The sequence below is a fragment of the Camponotus vicinus genome, unplaced genomic scaffold (assembly GCF_025532165.1).
Source record: "Camponotus vicinus isolate PSW18456_S1 unplaced genomic scaffold, iyCamVici1.0 SCAF_12, whole genome shotgun sequence".
Taxonomy (NCBI): Eukaryota; Metazoa; Arthropoda; class Insecta; order Hymenoptera; family Formicidae; genus Camponotus; species Camponotus vicinus.
In genome coordinates this window covers 7,132,344-7,154,363 of record NW_028141948.1, presented here as the reverse complement: position 1 = coordinate 7,154,363, position 22,020 = coordinate 7,132,344, and the positions used below count along the sequence as shown (strand labels likewise).

Genomic DNA, 22,020 nt, shown 5'->3' with positions numbered 1-22,020 from the left:
TATTCCCCAGATATTGCGCCGTCCGATTATTACTTGTTCCGTTCGATGGCACATGGTCTGGCTGATCAGCAGTTCCGCTCATATGAAGACATCAAAAAATGGCTTGATTCGTGGATAGCCTCAAAAGATGAACACTTTTACCGTAACGGTATTCGAGCTCTGCCAGAAAGATGGGAAAAAGTTGTAGCTAGCGATGGGCAATACTTTGAATGATTCATTTGTAACCATTTTTTCACAATAAAGTTGCATTTTCATAAAAAAAACAGCGAGAACTTAGTTGCGCACCTAATACTATACGAATAACTCACGACTATTTATTAAATATCACAAAACTTTTAATAAACTGTGTCTCAATCAACTATATGTCTGTATGCCAAGTAATTTTCCTCGAGCCCGCCAAATCTTCCACATGTGGTACATCGCTGATTAGCCGCCACTACTGTCGCGCATGCGCGAAAAACCTGACTCGCCTGCCAACACTGACTGGCACGGGAAACCGGAGACACCCGGTTGAATCGAGAAACGCCTCGACCCGGACGGGAAGCCGGAGATACCCGGTTGAATCGAGAGTCCGAGAAACACTTCGGTTTCAGGAGATTTGGTCGTAGCGTTCGGTAGGATCGCAGGACGGGATCTGGTACCAGTGTGCCGGCCGGGCTGGCTTATATACCCGGCCGGAGCTCCCCCTCTCTATGGGTTATTCTGGCAAGACGAACGAGTGTGGGAGAGACACGAACAGGCTAGCGAGTGAGCAAGCGAGCGAGACAGTCTGCGCCGGCGAGTAAGCGGAAAAGCGAATGTGCGAGCGGGACAACAAACGAGTACATGCGGGTATAAGCGAGACAGCGACGAGCCGTACGTGTGAGAGGGATGAAAATATGTATACGTTTTCTTAATTACCGAAATTTTTACAATCTGCAATAATGTGCACTATCAATTTTTCTACGATCTCGTCTTTAGAATAAGTTCATAATACTATTCTTAAAGAACTCATTATGATCAACTCACAAGTGCCCATTTAGCTGGTGCATAAGACAATACGAGCACCTTAGCACCTCTTTTTGAGAAAAATTGAGGAACTCATAAAAATTTATGTAACTCATAAAGAGCTACAATAAGATGTCTCCGTGCTGTCTGGGATGATTATATGGCAGCGTGACAATCACATCCGCATTGACCATATTTCTGATCATATTTCTGACAATTACTTGTAGAGTTACACAATCACTTGTAAAACGATACACATTATTCCATTTAAGGCCTACCTTAATGCACCACTGCAACGGATAAAAATCTACGGTGCAGTAAAACAATAAAACCCAGGTAGCAAGCATACGTCATTTTAATATTCCAAACTGGTCATTTTTGGTCATATGTCGCCAAAATGCTGATTTGTTACATGATTTTATATTGACGTCCTGATATAACATTATTTTGACATCATATTTCAGTCATGAACTGATGATTATTTTATTATTAATATGATTAATTAGTACATCGATCCCATAGAAAAATCTTTTAAAATTTTTTATGTAACAACTTTCGATCAGACTTTAACAATTTTTCTTTCGACGCATGCGTTTATCTGTGCACGACTCATTTGTTTAACCACTCAAGTGCTCATTAAATTAGTGCACAGTGAAAATATTAGCTATATCAATCGAGTGTAATTAAAGTGTCAAAAATGTCAAAAATATACACATTTTTTTATAATACAGTTGATTGGCAAAATATATTTTTATAAAACGCAGGCAACGGAAGACATTATTTGTTGAAATTTTATATGATATTAGAAGTAAGTTTTTATTTATGTTTAAATAAAATAATAATAACAAATATAAAACTTGTGACTTATTTTCTTATCATATTTGTGTTTTCCAGCGTTTTCAAATAAAGCAGTTTAATTGATTCGAGATTCCTCTGAAGAATAAAATGGCTGTAATTGTTCAATGATGCTCTCGAATCAGTTAATCTGCTTTATTCGACAACGCTGTTAAATACATTATCATACTAAGAAAAAGACGTTAAAATATGGTACATTTTATAACGTCAAAATGCGATACATATCATGATGTCAAAAATCTGTGACATTAAACCATCTCTTTTACGTCATAAAAACGTCAACTCGTGACGTCAAGAATAGTCAGTAAATGACCAATTTGAAACGTCAAAATGATGTGTGCTTGCTACCTGGGAAGTCTCATGTTAGAGCTGACAAAGTATTATCTGGACAATTCCACGGCAACCGCCTGTCACTCCGATTTCGGCCTTTAAATGCACTTTCATATGGTGTCGGAGAAATATCCAGTGCATCAGAATGGCAGTAATTAAGGGAGTATTCTAGTCTAGCGGGTCGGAAAAATCGATTTTTTTTCTTTGCATATTTTGCACGTATTTGATATGGAAAATATATCTGCAAGAAAATTTAGACCGATTCACAAAATTGACAAAGTTATAGCTCCTCGTAGGGAGCGGTCTCCGGCGCGCGCTCAGCGCTCGGGCCATGTAGCACACAATAGAACATTGGTCCATATTCTGAATCCTCTTTTATCGATAAAAGTGCTTCTAAAAGTGGCTTGTAGCCAATCAGAAGGCTTATATGTACGGTGACCATGTTTTCAGAGAGAAAATAAAGGACAAGCCTGGAGATCGCCGAGCAAAAAAAAAACTACTCTGTGACTATCAGAAGTCTACGTATTCTTATACCTTTTATATGTTGAAACAAACCCTTAGTTTCTTAAATAGGTTTCGGATAATAAAAAATAAAAACGGATTTAATATGAATCACTTTAATGAAAAAAATTTTTAAATATAATTAACACAAAAACAAAAATTCATTTCTTTTAGTTTTGATATTGTAAAAAGCAGAAAAGAAAATAGAACGCTTATTAACAAAAAAAAAGTGCCTAGCCCAGGATTCGAACTCGGTCCGCTGCTGCTTTTCGATAGTTTTAAAAATTCATAACTCGAAAACTACGGAGGATTCAACAAAACGTCAAGACACGTATATTTTTTTTTGGCCTCTAGAATCATCAAAAAGATTGGCATCTCGATTCTACATGTGCTGGATGCGATGTCTCCTTGTTAGTAAAGATATAGATTAGTACTACGTTATTATGATTATAACGTTATTACGCAATTACGTTACTACAAATATCTTTCATGTAAAAAGAATTATTAAGTATAAAGATTTATAAATATTTAAATGTATATTGAATAGGTATCATAATAGCTAACTCACATTTTCAATGTTCAATTGGAACGAAATATATTTTATCAGAAATGTAGTGCAATATTTTGACATAAACACTTCGACAGTACCGCTCTCTCTGGTAGCACCAAATAACTAATGTCGCTCTTGCAGGAAACTACATTTGTCGGTTGTTTTCGTAAAAATTCTCACGTTAGTACGACATTAGACATTAAAACGCTGAATAAAAAATAAAGGACAAAATTGTAATATAAAGGACAAAATTGAGTTTTGAAAAAATGAATAAATCTAAAGGACAGCTACTTAAAATAAAGGATTCTCCTTTTTTAGAATAAAGGACGGATGATCACCGTACTTATATGCCACTTTTAGAGGCACTTTTATTGATAAAAGAGGATTCAGACTATGGGCCATTGTGTCGACATTTCGGTTAGATTCGGCTAGTAAATTGTTAGAATATTGTTTAAAAGCAAAAACTCAAAATAACGAAAATTCTTTGAATTCATTGATTTGGACTTTTTTGCTCCAAAACACTCATTCTAAAGCAAAGATTGTTGAAATAGCAATATTTTTGATAATTATTATCTTCAATGAAGGATTTATGCCAATTTTGAAAGTTATAAATGTAATGGGAGTGACTATTGGTCAGCAAGCGGAAATGTACGCAAACTCTCGTGACGAAGTTCATATCGCCCGTTCGGAACGGCGTTCGACTGACTTCGCCAAAGACGAAAAAATAAGTCGCAGAGAAGGGAGAGCAGCTCAGCAGGACTTTTATGAGCAGGAGGTAGGTCCCTTGTATGGTCCTGGACTGATTGATTGTAAGTAAAATTATCTCTATGTAATTAGTACGAAAAATTTTAAACGCGTTTTTCTCGAAACCATATTTTTCAAATTTGCTCGCATGATATCTCAAAAACCAGTTAATTGAGTAGGGCTTATGCACACATCTTCAGGATATATGTGGCTATAGCCTAGGGGCCTACATGGTAGGCCAAAATCAAGTCGAGATATTTTTCTTTTAATTTTTACAGCTCTTTAAGGTTTTTCTCAAGAATTTCCATTTATCTTATAAATTGATGCTTCTATTATTTAAATAGCACATAAACAATTATTTTTATTAACTTTATTATGTAAAAATACAATAAAATGTTGAGCTATGTAAATGCCCCAATATTTGAACAGTAAAAACGCATCTGTCCTTATGATTGAATGAAGCTGTCCCAGTGTTTAAACATTATAAGCTTATGACTATAGAAATGATTTTATATTTAATTGCTTTTCATGAGCAACATTTTATGAACATGTCTAAATAAATGCTTATTTTTATTTAATTAAATTTAAATAAAACACTTATGCACGTACAAAATTTAATTTTTATATATAAAAAAATAAGTTTATATATTTTCTATTTAGCATGAAAAAACACAAATATTAATATATTTTTTAGATAATTAGCGATAAATAATATAATATAATATAATATAATATAATAAGCATACAAAAATATTATAATTAATGGTCATTTTTTTCCTTTTTTTGAATTTGACTTTTTTTTGTTTTTCTATTTTTTCTTTTTTAATCATCTTTTTCAATTTTCTTTCTTGTTTCCTTTTTTCTCTTATTTCTTCTCTTTTCTTGCGCCTTTCTTCTATATCTTGTTGCTTCTTGGCTTTCTCATTTTCTTTATTTAAATGATATTGTAACCATTCATCACACACAGCTGTGGCAATCGTTGAAACTTTTTCCTTTGATTTTTTCTTCTTTTCAGATAATTTCGGCCAAAATAAAATATTTTTAAATGGAGATGCAACACGATTTAATATAACAGGTTCACTTTCGGTTAATTTATTTAAAGTAGTATCAATTGTAGAATTATGATCATTAATATTGATATCGTTAATCATTGAAGCATCATCATTTAAAGCACCATGATTTTGAATTTCTAAAAGAATAATATAAGAAAAATGTTTACTATATTAATCCAAATGAGATGTAATTTAGATTTATATACCTTGTAGTACGCAATTTATTGAAACATCAATATTAGTGATTTTTAATGGTGCCAAGACAGTTTCTATATTCTTTTTATTATGTAAATTAGAAACATCAACAGTTTCATTTAATAACATTTGAGAACCGATACATGAATGCATGGTCATGTCTAGATCATTAATATTTATATCTGAATCTATCGATATATCATTATTATTACTTTTTAAATCAAAATCTACACCATTTTCTGTGTGTGTTTCCCTATATTCTTCAATAATAATTTTTTCTCCTAAATGATTTTTTCTCCTAAATGATCCCTTGATTAATTGATGAAGATAGTAAGTACAAAAATATCATTTATAATTTTATATAATAATAATAGTTAGGGGGAGAGGGAGGGAGGGTGGGGGAGAGGGAGGGAGGGGGAGGGGGAGAGAGAGAATTATAATAGGAAAACACAATCAAATACTAATTAAAGTTACTAAATATTTTAGTAGAAAAATTACTTACATACCAGATTGGTTTTTCAACTTTATCCAATATAAAAAAGTCCTTCATTTTGAATTTTAATATTATTTGATCCTTTCAATAGTATCATCTTGAAACTTTCTAATATCTTACTATCTAAATTTCGTTCAAAAAATTGTAATTGTGTTTGATATTTCCTTTGATCATTATTTAAAGTAGTAATTGTGGCACTGCTTTCTTGTTCGTTTCCTATATTTTTTAAAATTTTTATTCATTATGTTATAGTTTACTGCATCAGCCGAAAACGGTAGTAAACCGCAAGCTTTAAAACATTTTTTACGGTTTCTGTTAAATTCATAGAATCTAATGTTTTTTTTAATAATGGAGCAAATTTTTCTCTTCCTAAACTTGCATCTCCATTCTCTAATCGCCAATTATTTACTGTTTCTTTCCAAGCATTTTTAAGTGGATGGAATGCAACAACATCTAATGGTTGTAAAATGTGAGTGGCGTTAGAATATAACTAGGTGGCAATCCCGCAATCCCACAAGATCCCGCACTTTTATTTTAATCCCACTGATAACAGTTCAGATGTGTGGGATTCCGCGGGATTTGCGGGACTACCTGCGCTATGATCAAAAACAAAATAATGCGAGTAGCCACACGGTACTCGATGGCAACAAGGCGCGCGATAGCGCGACAGAATCAGAACATATCAGAACATATCAGAACATATGTTTATCATGCACTGCACGTTTTATCATTACATCGCCGGCGCCGCCGATCGTCTGATTCTTTCGTTAGTTTCTTTATGTGCGATTATGCACTCGCGTAATCCGCAGTCAGAGTTAGGAAATCGCGATTCGCCAGTGAAAAGAAACTGTTTCAAACACAAAGTATATATTTTATCCGAAAAATTACAAATTATGACAGGAAACAATGCACGAGAAGAAACAAAGGCAGACCACGATGCCGAAAGAGCAAGGAAGAGTTGCAAGAAGTGCAACCGCTCCTATAATCGTGTAAGAATCTATTAAGCGCGCGGCGCGAAAAATCGATATTAAACACTATGCTCGTATTAACTCGAAAGAACGAGAAGAGGTTGGTAACGTTCGGGGCGCGAGATTATATACCCTCAACTTTCGAGAAGATTCCCGACAGTGAGATATCACTTTTGAACTCAAAATGATGAAAACAGAGAATCTTCTCGAAAGTCAGCGGGCAATCGTGTTTTGTTATTCCCCGAATCGCAAAGCCTTGATCCATTTACGATCGGAAATCCGATTCACCGAAACAGAATGGTTTGCCATAAATGACTTGAAGAATTCTCTGGAACCAGTAAAATTAGGTGTTGAGGTATTATGCAGAAGAGATGCAACGCTTATCACAGCCGAAACAACATTGTGGTTTATATTAGAAAAACTGGATAATCAATCTACTCCTCTTAGCATCAAATTAGCCGCAGCACTTCGTCGAAAAATTAAACAACGTCGCACTGACTTAACTGGAATATTGCTGTATTTACAAAATCCGATAAAATTTGAAAATGATTTAAAAAATTCAGACGATCTTACATTCTTACTGCCTAAAAAAACTATTATACGTAAAGAAATAAAAAATCTGTTAGAAAGAGTTTTGAACAATGAACATGGAGAAAAAATTCTATGTCCATCCGATACTGCTTCATGTTCCAACAACTCCGACGAAGATCAAGAATAAGAGAAATCTCGCACTTTGTCTTTAAAAGAGGAGTTAGAGATTAAATTACAGAAGGAATATCCCGAAGTAAAAGTGATCAAATCGAAGGTTCTTTCCTAAGAACTTAGAGAATGTATTAAAAAAGAAATGATTGCTTTTGAAAATGATGGTATTAAAGGTAGATACCTTTCGAATGGCATATGAATATTTGCTCACAATTCCACCGACAAGTGTAGAGGCTGAGAGAGCATTTTCGGCCACAGGATACATATGTAATAATCTAAGAACCAGTCTGGGAGATGAAAGTATTAATAGCCTGTGCTTTTTGAGATCATATTTCCAAAATAATGACATTTAATTTTTACAATATTTCAGCAATATTTCTTATTAATATTTTAATATTTTATATTTTGAAAGATTTTAATAAAGATTTTAATAAATGTTAATTTAATGAGAATTTTAATAACATTTTAAAAGATCTCTTATCCCCCTTAAAAATATGTTGCGGGATCCCGCGGGATTGACAACAATCCCACATTAATCTCGCGGGACTGAGAACGATGCGGGATTGCAACCCCTAGATATAACGCAATTAATTCGATATTTACTTTTCGGCAAAATTCAACTACTGGGAACGTTAAATGAGATGAATGTCCATCGACATATAAAATGACTGGAAATTCAATGTTGTTTTTTACGAGCCATAGATGAAAGCAATTTGAAATATATTCATAAAATGATTCTGCAATCATCCATCCTTTCTTGGATAAACCTATGTGCCAGCCCTTTAGAAAGTCACTAGATAATAGTCCATATTCTGAATCCTCTTTTATCGATAAAAGTGCCTCTAAAAATGACTTATAAGCCTTCTGATTAGCTATAAGCCAAAGTACCTCTCAGGTAGCTTTTTTTAGAGGTACTTTTATCGATAAAAGAGGATTCAGAATATGGACCATTGAGTACGGCACTCGTTTATACCAATACATTATCATTGGTGGAACCATAGATTCTGCTGCATTTACCATGAATAACGTAGCAAGGCTTTCTTTTTCGTCTGCATTGACTATCGTATATACAGATTTAGATCTTCTTCTAGTAATGACTTGGTCTGGTTTTGGACAAAAGAAACGAACTTTCATCACAATTATACACTCTAGAAGAGCGAATTTCCAGTAAATTTAATTTAGTCAAGTGTAGATGGACTTTATTGAACTAGTTACGTATTTCTTTCTCTGTTACTGAAGCACAAGTATGTGTTAAATTTTGAGCGATTCTTATTGCTAACTCAGGATGACGACAAAGAAATCCCTCATACCAGTGTCTACCTGGTCTATTATTAATAAATGTATTGTTCTTTCCGGTTTAATAATAAGTTGTTGAACACTGTCTAATAGTTGATTTTTTGTTACTAGAAATCCACGTTCGCCAAGAAAAAAAATTCATTCAACTAATCTGTTTTCTTTTGTTAAATAGATGGACCTATTTTAGCTTCAATCGGGACTTTTTCTTTATTTTTTGTGTAAAGTGTGCTTTTAGGTACACCAAATGTTGTGCTAGCAATTTCCAACGATATACCATTTTTTACTGCTTCCAAAGCAGAATTAACATCTGCTTGTGCATATCCACATCTTTTTTCCTTTTTTTTCTCTTTCGGCATCTTATTTTTCAAAATTAAATATCTAAATATAACAACAAAAAGAAAAGAAACGAAAGTCAATGTTTAATTTTGAGGTTATTTGTGTATCAACATGATTTTTCGCACCTCTCATTTATTATTACGACATAAATGTATATTAGTCATTAAGTTTATTATTACTCTAAATTAATTATAGATTATTTAAAATATAAAAATATTTACTGAAAAATTATAATTAACGAAAAAACTTTCTTATTCCTATTGTGCGTGCTATCTCGCTATGTGCGTCTCACTATTAGTACAGTAAGCGACAACGATTTCCTAGGCGGGGCAAGGGGAGCGTAGAACTGGCCAATCAGCCACTGCCGCGCTGCCGGTTGATTGGCCAGTTCTACGCTCCCCTTGCCCCGCCTAGGAAAGAATCGTTGTCGCTTACTGTACAAGCATTTTTAGTGTAGTTTTACCGATAAATAAACGAGTGGTCAATAATTAGGGCAATCCTAAATTTTTGGGTACCAGTAAATAAACATTAAATTTATTATATGTAAATAAATTTACTTAATAAAATAGAAATTTTACTTTTTAACAATATATTCTTTTAAAAATCTAAATAACTTTTACTTTTTATAAAAACATAATTTATATAGGAAATACATTCTTAAGTAGTAAACAGCGTGTCTTAACCAAATCATTAAGAAACCATTGAGAATGCTAAAATAGACAGCTACTACTTATAAAAATAATTTTTTTCTGCTTACAAATCATTTTACGTTTTAATCTTTTTGTTTCTTTTTTTAAATAAATATTTAAAAATGCGAATTAAATATTCATAATTTTGTAAGTACGCATAAAGCTTAATAATAATAGATATTTACTGCATTGTGTAAACACTGAGACGCGTTCAATCACTGGTACTTTTACCTTAATGAAGGAAGAAAATGAAAAAAAACCGGAACTTCATTTTCTAATTGACGTCATTTTTAAAATTTTTAATATTTTTTTTCATTTTCATACCTGCGATAGCCAAATTCATACTAATTAAGAATCTTTTTGGTTTTTTTGTTTTAGATAAGCAGAACAACCGGAATCGTGCGAGCAATGGGCCAACTTTTTTTTTCATGAGGTCATTCAATTTCTTATACTACGCTTATTAATAATTATTTTTTAATAAAAAAATTTTGAAACATAATTTAAATATGGATAAATATATAGGATAAATCCTTGTCCCAAAAAAACTTGTACTTTAAAAAAAAATTTCTTAATTCGCAAATATAGCATAAAAATTCGGCTTCTAGACTAGAATATTCCCTTAAACTGCCCCTTTCACATAAACAATAATAATTGTATGCATGTCCATAAGAGTAATTATTGTATTCATCGTCTTGTTCATTATCCGTTACTGTACACGCGGCATGTAATGGCCGACGCCGACGTGTATACTGACCTACATATTAATATTATTAATTACAAGTAAATTAACAAACTTACACCGAAAAGAAGCACACACACGTGTTCAGCAAGGAAAATTGCATTCGCATGACGCAACATTCATAGCGACGAATGCAAAAAACCACATGAAATAGATAAAACTATGCGGAGCTTACTCCGACACGTCTGTACACTACGACGGCTCGACCGATCTCCCCCGGGGGCTGGATTCCCTAATCGATATATTTATCGAACCGTTACTATGACAACCGTTCGACCGACCACCTGATCAATTAAGGAAGCCATACGAGCCGAACAACCGCTCGCCAAAACAGCCAGAGCTAAGCGCTACTGCTTAAGACACCTTTGCTGAGCCGCGGATTGAGAATCGCAGCCTACCTCACTTCGACGTGCATGACCGCGTGAGGGTATCCAGCCGGGTATATAAACCAGCCTCTCCAGACCTGCACCTATTTCTGTCCCGATTCTCGAGACGTTTGGAGCCTCAAGGCGCACTCTGACAAGTGTTTCGAGCTACCGACTCCTAGTTCTGTTCTTGCTCCTTGGTCCAAGGCGCTCCCATATTCGGTCGGACGCATCTGACGGCCAGTATCCCGGTGTACTACGGGCGTTCCCGTGTGCATTATCAGCATTCCGATCCAAGGGACGGGTGCTTCCGTCCTCGGCCGAACATCGTCATTCGTCATTCGGCGTCCGGATCCGTCTGTTTCACTCCTAAACCGAGTCCTCGACGACAATCAAACAGCCGTTTTCACGGCTCCCGTATACCAGCTGTTTTCGCGGCTTCTGACCGGGCAATCGTTTTCACGACTTCCAGCCGGTTTGCCGTTTCCGGGACTCCCGACTGAATAGCCGTTCTCACGGTCCCGCATCGTGGCCATCCGCACACCTCTCGGCGACCTGGATCTTCTAGTCGACCTACCCTACTCTGACTCTCGTCCGTACATGGTTGTACACTTTGTATATAGCTTGTTCCACATCCATGTCTGATTGTACGCGATCACTGCTTACAACAAGCCAGTCTGTAAGTTAGATTAAGATCCGCGCTTGGTTGTAAGCGACCACCGTGTATATAGTTTATTCCGTGTCTGATTGTACGCGATCACCGTATCTGAGTCTGAGCCTCCCCTTCTCCCGAACCCTGACACCAGCAAGCCGATCCATGGGAAAGGCGCCGTTACATATTAATATTCTTTTTATTGGTTTAAAAATTTTTTAATTTTTCTCTGAGAAGATATGCTAGTTGTTTTTGCAACACGATTGTTATATCTCGTATCTACGAGAATATAATTTTATATTAATCATATATTTTAAAGTTTGTATCCGGTAATCATAACACTTCATTTTTATTTAGGCTTTCTGGTGTTTTATTTGTTGTGTATATACATACATTCAGTCGCAATTTTATCGAGAATTTGTGTGGATGTCTGTGATATTGCCATATACGATTAAATGCTATTAACTGTGTTTAGTAATATTTGTAATCAGAGTTGTTGGGTGCACTAATTTTGTCACAGTTGGAGCATCTTTATCTTCATTTGAATATTCACGAAATTCTATATTTCTCATTTGCTGTCGATTCATCTATTGAAAGTCATCGATTGAAGTTTTCATTATATCATTGCGACAATAATTACAGTTACTTTTTGCAATACTTCGTCACGCCACAAATCCAGTAAAAATTCCGACAGCATTTTCATCATAATTACTATCAAGTAAATTTACATTTTTCATTTCTTCGATATCACATTCTTTAAGAATAATATCACATCTTCAGTAAGCAATTCGCTTTCGGGTTCATCATATTCTTCAACATTGTTCATATTTTTATTCATGAAACTTTCAATTCTTTTAACGAGTCTACTTAATTGATTTATAAGAGTTTCTGGACACTGAACGTTACCCTTTGTCACTGCTTTGAATATATCCTGTGGAAAGTATATGTCTGATAGACAATCGGATCTTTCTTGCGGTTGGATTGGGATTAAATCCTCCGCGTTGTCTTAGTTTCGAAAATAAATGTTCCATTAAATCTTGATTACATAATCCTGTTACAAGTTCAAATTTCATATTGACTTGAAAGATTTATAAAAACTTCAATAGCTTTTATAGTTAAAACGAAGCTTCTAAAACAAGGAATTTGACTTATACTTTCTGCTGACTTAGACTATCTGGAGCATCATTTGACAAAATCTGTTAATAGATTTTCAATATCCAGATTTTTGGAGGATAATGGAATGGTCGCTTATCACCAAACGAAATTTTGAGACTATAAGTGTTGCATGCATCAATAACATTATTTAAGGGGATCCTGTATTCGTCTGTATTACCGACAAAATTACCATTTTTGTATTTCTAGTCTTTCGTCGCACTAATTTAACAGAATTGAAAATATTTATCCACGATTGCAATACATACATCAATAATCCTAGCTTCGATTTCATATGAAAAACGAGAAATAATTATGAAATTACACTTTTCCTTATCCATTTTATCTCAATATGGCGTCTCGAATTATAGACGAACTGTCAACTCATTATAATATGTACTTCATATAGAAGCTATACAGTTTGTATGAACGTAAAAACAAGTTTGCTTGGGTCGAATTATACGAAAAAACATTGTTGTACCTTCGAAATCAAAAGTAGAAGTTTAATATAAAAGTATAGTTTGTAGAGCGATTCGTGTGTATGTATGCGTGCGTGTAGGTAAAGTAGAATGGAAAAAAGTAGTGCATCTTCTTTATAAATAACGTGATAGAAAGAGATACGGGATGAGAATTTAGATGAGGGCGCTGTTTGGTGTAAGAGTTCGCCGTTCAGTACAGGATCCCCTTAAGCGTTCTGCAAAATCTGCTGTCGTTTGCCACGTAGTTGTATTTAATTCTTTTTCATAGCCGGCTGCTTTTGTCGCGGCAGCAAAAGTATGGCTGAATATTTGGAATACTCTTTTCACATTCTTTGATTCAAAACTATTCGAACGAATATGTGCTTCTGTAATATGAGATAATAAATTAGAACCTCCTTTTGTGGCATTATCAACAGATCATGTCATTTCGAAATCAGAATATGATGCAATTTTTTCCATCACAGTAAATTTCCATGCGTTTTGAGGAAATTTGCTAATCTTTTTACTAAATATCGGAAGTCAAACGATGCATTATATTTTTCACATTATGTACAAAGAATGGATTTTTTAAATTAATGCCGAGTTATGCATAAGCACTTTGATTACACGTGCCTTGATCACATATAATAAGTTGCACATTAGTACCCGTTTCCCAATCTATCTAAACATTCTTTCAATAATTATTTCCTCTACTTTCATGCATTTTCCTGGGAGAAAATATGCTAAAGGCTGTCGCCAAGCATGACGCGCATTTAACTGTCTAGACAAAAAACAAACACACATTTAACTCTTTCTGATTTTCTTCCCAAAGATCCAAGATCGACAAGGCCTTTTATTTCATCTATTTTAAATGAATATTCTTTATAAGATTTTATAGTCGTTTCATCCCATTTTAAAGCACACACTCTTTTCCCCATTGGTATGTGAGAAATCTTTTCTTTCAATTTTTGAAATATAAAATTACAAAATCCTGGTCGTATATCATATTCTTCCAACCATCTTTTAATAGTTCGCTGCTCGGGAAAGTTATAATATAACTCCTGCCTTTCTTAAGCGACAGAAAGCAGCAGCTATTAATATTATAATATTATTGTTTTACTAGATTTTTTCTCCCTCTGTATATGCTACATGTGGTGTATGCAGTTGCAAATTTATCATGACTTTTATAACAAGATGTAGATTTTATTCATCTATCAATATCTTTAATATCTTTTTCTTTTGTTTATTATTTTTCGGTGTTTTATGTATTCGTTTAGTATGACGTAGACCAGTGCTGGGATTTACTTGCAATTTTTGGCCAGATTTCTCAGCTTACGCCTACTGTTCCCCTCTTACCGCTCGCGCCACTCGTAACTAAGGAGCGCTCAGGAACGTGCACGTCACAAATGTAATGTGGCAATCTATCTGTCTAAGTTCTCTTTATTGTAATTACGTTTCAAAACACAAATATTTTAAATTGTTACAGAACATATACGTAATTAATAATGGAATAATTATTTTTATTATTAATAAACAATAAAGAGAACTTAGATAAATTGCCACATTACATTTGTGACGTGCACGTTCCTGAGCGCTCCTTAGTTACGAGCGTCCGGTGGCGCGGTCGCTAAGGCGCGAGCGGTAAGAGGGGAACAGTAGGCGTAAGCTAAGAAATCTGGCCGAAAGTTGCAAGTAAATCCCAGCACTGACGTAGACGATATTTCAAACTTCTTATTTGATTTCATAATCGAGTATTTTCAGCTTTTAGGAAATTAATTTTAATATACAGATTATGTATTGTTGTTATATTATTTTTTTCGTTTTCTATATTTTTATTAGACGAAATAGGAGTGAAGATCCTTTCTCTTTCTCTGTCGTACATAGGCAGCTCAAGGTGTTTATTTTCTTCATTCCCTGTGCTTTTATTTAATGGAAAAGGCATAGATTCTTTCATACACAGGCGGCTCAAGGTGCATTCGGTAACATTTTCCTTTTTCATAGTATCAAAATTTAAATGTGATGCTTGATATTGCCGTCGATATTGTTCTAATGAATGTGTGGGTGATCTCGTGATATAAGAAATTAACGCTTCTCAGTTAAATGACTCCGAGTTTATTTTAATTTATAATTTTGAGCGTCCTCTGTTCTGTGTGAAGTCTCGTGTACTGTGTGAAGGCGCGATGTGAACTCTATGTAGGCGCGATGTAGACTATATGTAGGCGCGATATATATTGTCTTTTGGAAATCAGGATTCGGCATGCAACGATTCGAAAGAAAGTTTTATGATAGGAGAAATCTCGAAGGGACGATAATTGTCGCATAGATACCCATACACCAAGATGCACAAAGATTGCATACACATTGCAGCGATCTTTCACCGCAATATTGCAACATTGCAAATTCACTGCAAAATCTTGCTGCACCATTGCTGTGGGATTGCAGTAACGTTAAAATGTCCGCTTTTAGGAATATTGCAATGTAAGATTGTAGTAATGTTACGGTGCAATGTATTTGTAATATTAATACGCGTTTTGCTACAAATGCAGACCGTTTTAAATTTAATAAATAAACTTCGAAAATATTAAGAAAATGTTTAAGAAAGATAGGAAAAAAACATTTCCTTTTAAAAAAATTTCACGCTTTTAAAAAAACATCTATTAGTGTTTTATATTATTAAATTTATTAATAATTAATTTTTTATCTATAAATGTTTCTTATTAAATTTTTATCTCAATAATATACATACAATTATTTTACATACCCTCGACACCAGAATATTTTAATACGTGCAATAAATGAACTATTTCTCATTTATCTATTCAGTGAAGAAAAATCTGTTTAATATTCTGAATCCCAACGAGGGATCCAGATTGTTAAATAAATTATTTGTTTAATAATCTAGATCCCTTATTAGAATTCAGAATATTAAATAAATCAAGTCAATTTATTAGAAATTAAACCGACTCAAGACAAGAAATATAATTACTGCATTAGTCCTTTGTAGACCATATATCCACTTTAGACGAAAATTCGAATACGAGTTAGTTAAGTTTGGTGCCGCCACATAGCGGCAAGTAAAGAAACACATGTTATACATTTTCGTTATGTTAAAATGTTGCTGCAATATTGCCAAAGTAATATTACAAAATATCTGCAATATTTCTGCAGCATTACACTGCAATGTGCAATGTTGTAACATTGCAGCAATGTTGATGCAAACTTCTGTGCTATATGGGTAAATGCCGTGTGTTTGCCATATATTGATTGTTCTAAAGGATCGATAGACAATTAAGTACTACGCAAGGGTTGTAAATTTCTAAAGCAATGAAAACGGATGTCGGATGCATGCATGCAGGAAATGGAAAGTTGAATTTTCTAAAATATGTGAAGGATATGTAATATTTATATAATTTATACGTGTAATGTAATTTATACATTATGTGTAATATGTATGTGTGTGTAAGTGTGCAGTATGCATATATAACAGAGGCGGACAATCACGAGACAATCGTCCCTACAAATGTTTATTCTCTATAATTTATTCTTTAGTACCCCTCCTTTTTTTAACATGGTGAAATGCATTTACGCATACCCCCGCCCTAGGGAAAGGGAAGGGTTATGCGGGATTCCGAGGGATAAGACCCCTCGACTACCCGCTAAAACCCCATGATGGCCGTTATCGCGCGCGATTGGGGGGGGCCACGGGATCGTTTGCGCACTCGGCCGCGACTCCCCCCCGCACGCAAGACCCCTCTCCAGTTGACAAAGGGGTCTCTACCGAATGTTGGGGTGTTATACATCCCAACCCTCGACGAATATGGCGACGAGATGCGGCCACGCAATCTGCATCCTTAGCAGAACGTCCCTAATCAAGGGGGAGTGAGTCCCCCTTAACCCACCACTGGAGGAGGTGCGGGGATTAACTTTCCCCGCACCTCCTCCAGTGGTGGGTTAAGGGGGACTCACTCCCCCTTGATTAGGGACGTTCTGCTAAGGATGCAGATTGCGTGGCCGCATCTCGTCGCCATATGGAGATGCTAAGGAAGCCGGGCATATGCCCTTCTCCTCGCGCCTCCCTTCCTCCTGCGGATGGGAGCGGAGGACGGATCATCCTCTCGCACCTGCTCCGCGGTTTCTTTCCGCGAGAAGACATCCTCGCAGAAGGAGACCATGGCGCCCCAAGCATCCTCGCTCCCACCATGGCCTTAACCACAACCAGGAGCGAGAGATCGTCCCTGATGATGTCTTTGCGGACACGGCGCTGCACATCCCAAGAAGGACATTCGCATACCGCTCTCCGCCAGTGGGGTGTTGTCCCGACACCGCATTGGAAGTTGCTAGGCACCAGGCCCGACAGCTAGCAATTTCAAAGTAGAAAGAGAGGCTGGCTATACCAAGAGCCAGCCTCCGAACTGTCGGGGCCATCCACCTAGTTCTCGAGGAGAGTGAGTCCCGATTGCGAACATTCCCGATCGGACACAGTCCCGATCGGATACAGACCCGATCGGACACGGTCCCGATCAGACACAAACCTATGTGAAATCGTACAATAATAGACCTCGTTTCACACTGAACGCACAGGGCGGTGTGAATTAAACTCATTTCGCGTGTAAAGTTGCAAACCCATGTGGAACCGTACAATAATAGACTTTGTTTCGCATTAAAAGTACAGAGCGAAAGCATGTGTCCGATCGGATCTGTGTCCGATCGGGTCTGTGTCCGATCGGGACTGTGTCCGATCGGGTCTGTGTTCGATTGGGAAATGTCATTGTGTCCGATCGGGGATGTGCACAATTAGGACGATCCCCTCGAGGACTGCGTGGATCGGCGGCATGGCGGACCCTCATTTAGATTGATGCAGGTACTTACCGGGCATGGCTGCTTCAGTGAGTACCTGCATGAGAAGGCTAGGTGCGAACCGACAACACAGTGCCACCACTGTGCGGAGGAAAGGAACACAGTGCATCACACCGTGGAGGAATGTCCTTCTTGGGATGTGCAGCGCCGTGTCCGCAAAAACATCATCAGGGATGATCTCTCGCTCCTGGCCCTTTGGCCCTCCAATGTTGGTCAGTATACTCCCAAAGGAGTTTATAACTGCCCCAAAATTGACCCTGGCGGGCCATGCGGCGGAAGTGCTCTCTAAAGCATCAGTGGCAATCGAGGTACAGCCCCAAATATTTCATATAGGGCCGCACCTCGATGCGGACTCCCTCGATGGTTATGTGGAGTTGAGATGGCGACTTCCGCCGAGGCCTTGTGAAATACATTGCCTCGGTCTTATGAAGCGCCACCATTAACCCCAAGGTGCAAATACGACCGACAACCAGTGCTATCCCTACTCATGCGAAGCGGGTGGCCTCCTCCCAATTGTCCCCTCAGGCCATAATCAAAGTGTCGTCTGCATAGCAGACGACACTAAGACTCGGGAGGAGGCACCCAGTCGTAGACAAGGTCCTAAGACTGACCTCTGCGGAACCCCGCACTGCGTCTCCCTCCTATGCGGTACTTTGTACCGCGCCCGATATGTTACGGACATGTCCCGGAGATAATCCCCGATTACCTCCTGCATATAAGACGGCATCCGGTGATATACGAGTGCACGCCTTATACTCTCCCATGGTAAGGTATTAAAGGCGTTGGCGATATCAAGAGATACCGCCAACGCTATTCCATCTCGGGAGACAGCTTCATCCGAGAGGTATGGCGTAAAATCACGTCCACGATTGATCGGCCCTCTCGGAATCCGAACTAGCAATTGGCCAGATCGGGGCCCACCAGAGACAGGCACCGTTTGAAGCGGTCAACGAGCACACGCTCGAAGAGTTTGCCCGCCTCATCCAGCAAACATATCGGGCGGTACGCAGAGGGAGACTCTGCGGGACACCCCTCTTTTCGGAGGAGGACCAAACCCGTCTTCTTTCATTTGGGAATCGCCCCGACTGAAGACAGACTGCAAAAAGCCGTCTCAGTTGGTCCCTGAGGACACCAAGGGCCAAGACCAGGGATTCCGTCCGGCCCCGGGGCGGTATTTTTCGCCCGGAGCCTCTTGATTGCTAGCTCCTCCTCAGTGACCCCCAGATCGGCGGTCCAATTTTGTACTTGGACTGCCTGTCTCGGAAGCTGGTTCGCTTTTCCCCTATTGGGGAAAAGGAAATCACATCCTCCACAACCTCGGGGTGAAGACCCTCTGTGATCGAGTGAGTCCCGATTGCGCACATTCCCGATCGGACACAGTCCCGATCGAACACAAACCCAATCGGATATGAAATTATATAATAATAGATCTCGTTTCGCACTGAAAGCACAGGGTAATGCAGGTTGAATCTCGCTTCGCGTGAAAGTTGCAAACCCATGTGGAGTCGTACAATAATAGATTTCGTTTCGCATTAAAAGCACAGGGCGAAAGCATGTGTCCGATCGGGTCTGTGTCTGATCGGGAAATGTCGTCGTGTCCAATCGGGAATGTGCGCAATTAGGACGATCCCCCTCTGATCGTAGACGTTTTCTAACGATCAGGTAGAGGCGCCCTTCGCGGGGGAACCCCAATCCGACTTGGAGTTGAGGTCCACCGCGACAAACACCGAACCGGGCAAATGGCGACGGATTTCCGTCCAGATACGCGCTAAATTGGGTCAGGTTGCGATTTGGTGAAAAATACTCCCCCTACCACAGCGATTTCCCCCCATTTGGCGGCGACGTAATCCTCCCCTCTCTCCAATAAGAAGAGAAAAAGAGCATCCGCGCCATTTTTGCCAATTATAGTGATCAAGCCGTCCATGTCTCCGATCCCATTGATTTTGCTGGAACGTGGTATTGTAAAGCAGTTAATGTTAATTATTAAATAATTATTTGGATAAGAAAAAAAAAAGTTATATCAGCCGAGAATCGAACCCGTCACCTCGGGCAGTATTTAAGTATATTAACACCCTAAGGATACACTACCACCACACGAAGTCTCGTCCAAACTAAAATTCCCAGGTCGTAATGTCCCCTTGTGAATTACCGAGGTGAACACTCTTCTGAGTAACCTTCAGAAGGTTTTAGCCATCGCTCGTGATTCGTTGAAAAGTTATCAACATAAGAAGTTATAAATGGAATGTAAATTTTATTGACACCGTGTCGATAGAACTATAGTATACAGGGTGTCCCATTTTAATGTCTCACCCCAAATAACTTTCTTATTTTTAATTTTAGAAAAAGATGTTTCAGACAAAAGTTGTATGGTTTCAAGGGGGACATAAGGTGGTGTCATTAGTTTGACCTTGAATAGTTGCTTCAAGGTCACGTAAAGGTCACCTTCAATTTTTTAAACGAAACCCCTTACTTTCTATTGCATATTCTTGTAGCTTATTTCGAGAGCTTTCCAAACCACTATAATTAAGTTAGTTTTCATTAAGTACTTTCCGAGTTATGAGGCTTGAAATCATTTCTTAATTTTACATAAACCATAAAATATCTAGTAAAATATTCATTTTTCGATTATCTTACCTTAATACTTTTATGTACAAAATAATGAGAGGAATCAATTGGTGTAAAGAAAACACATAATTGTTTCGAAAGAAAAAATGTAATTTGCAATTAACAATTACATTTTTTTTTTCGAAACCTTTACATTAAAATGGGACACCTTGTATACTGGGTGTTAAAAAAGTCTGGACACGGTCGAATATCTCGATAAGGAAGAGTTTTACTAGAAAGTGTTTCAGACAAAAGTTGTATGGCTTCGAGGGGGACATAACGTGGTACCATTGGTTTGACTTTGAAGAGTTATTTGAATGTTACATAAAGGTCACCTTCAATTTCTTAAATGGAACCCTATATTTTTTATTGCATATTCTTGTAGCTTATCACGAGGGCTTTCCAAACACTGTAATAAAATATTTTTCCCGCAAGTACTTTATGAGTTATAAGGCTTGAAATCATTTCTTAATTTTACATAAACCGTAAAATATCTTGTAAAATATTCATTTTTCGATTATCTTACCTTCATACTTTTATGTACAAAATAATGAGAGGAATCAATTGGTGTAAAGAAAACATACAGTTGTTTTTAAGAAAAAATATGGAATTGTTAATTGCAAATTACATATTTTTTCTTCAAAACAACTATCTGTTTTCTTTACACCAATTGATTCCTCTCATTATTTTGTACATAAAAGTATTTAGGTAAGGTAATCGAAAAATGAATATTTTACTAGATATTTCACAGTTTATGTAAAATTAAGAAATTATTTCAAGCCTCATAACTTGGAAAGTACTTAATGAAAACTAACTTAATTATAGTGTTTTGGAAAGCTCTCGAGATGAGCTATAAGAATATGTAAAAGCATATAGGGTGTCCCATTTAAAAAGTTGGACGTGACCTTCACGTGACCTTCAGGTGACTCTTCAAGGTCAAACTAATGGCACCATCTTATGTCCCCCTCGAAGCTATACAACTTTTGTCTGAAACACTTTCTAGTAAAACTTCCTTATCGAGATATTCAACCGTGTCCAAACTTTTTTAACACCCAGTATATAACCTATAAACATGAATTGTAGTATTTTCGATTCTTATTTATATACAAGTGTTCAGTTGTTTCTTAGACATTAAAACTAAAATTTGGTTTAAATCAGAAATAGGTTTGGGTTAGACCATTTGGAAGTGAAGCCCACCGCAGGGGGACAGAACCCACTGTATCCACGTGTATACATTTTACTTTGAGTCTTGCAGAGAGTGAACTTTGCTTCACTTTGCAAAGTACACGCGAGGTCCATCCCACACCACCTCTGAGTCAGTGCGAAACGAGGTTTATTATTGTATAGTTCCACATAGGTTTGCAACTTTCTATGAGAAACGAGGTCTACTTTATACCACCTCTGAATGCGAAACGAGGTCTATGGTTCCTCGCTTCGCATGGAAAGTTGCAAACTCATGTGGAACCATACAATATAGACCTTATTTCGCGCTAAC

General features: G+C 37.0%; 1 pseudogene; it reads right to left on the bottom strand.

Moving 5' to 3' along the window:
• Positions 1-8,268: 8,268 nt before the first annotated feature.
• Positions 8,269-17,940, bottom strand: LOC145962423 (uncharacterized; annotated as a pseudogene).
• Positions 17,941-22,020: the final 4,080 nt, after the last annotated feature.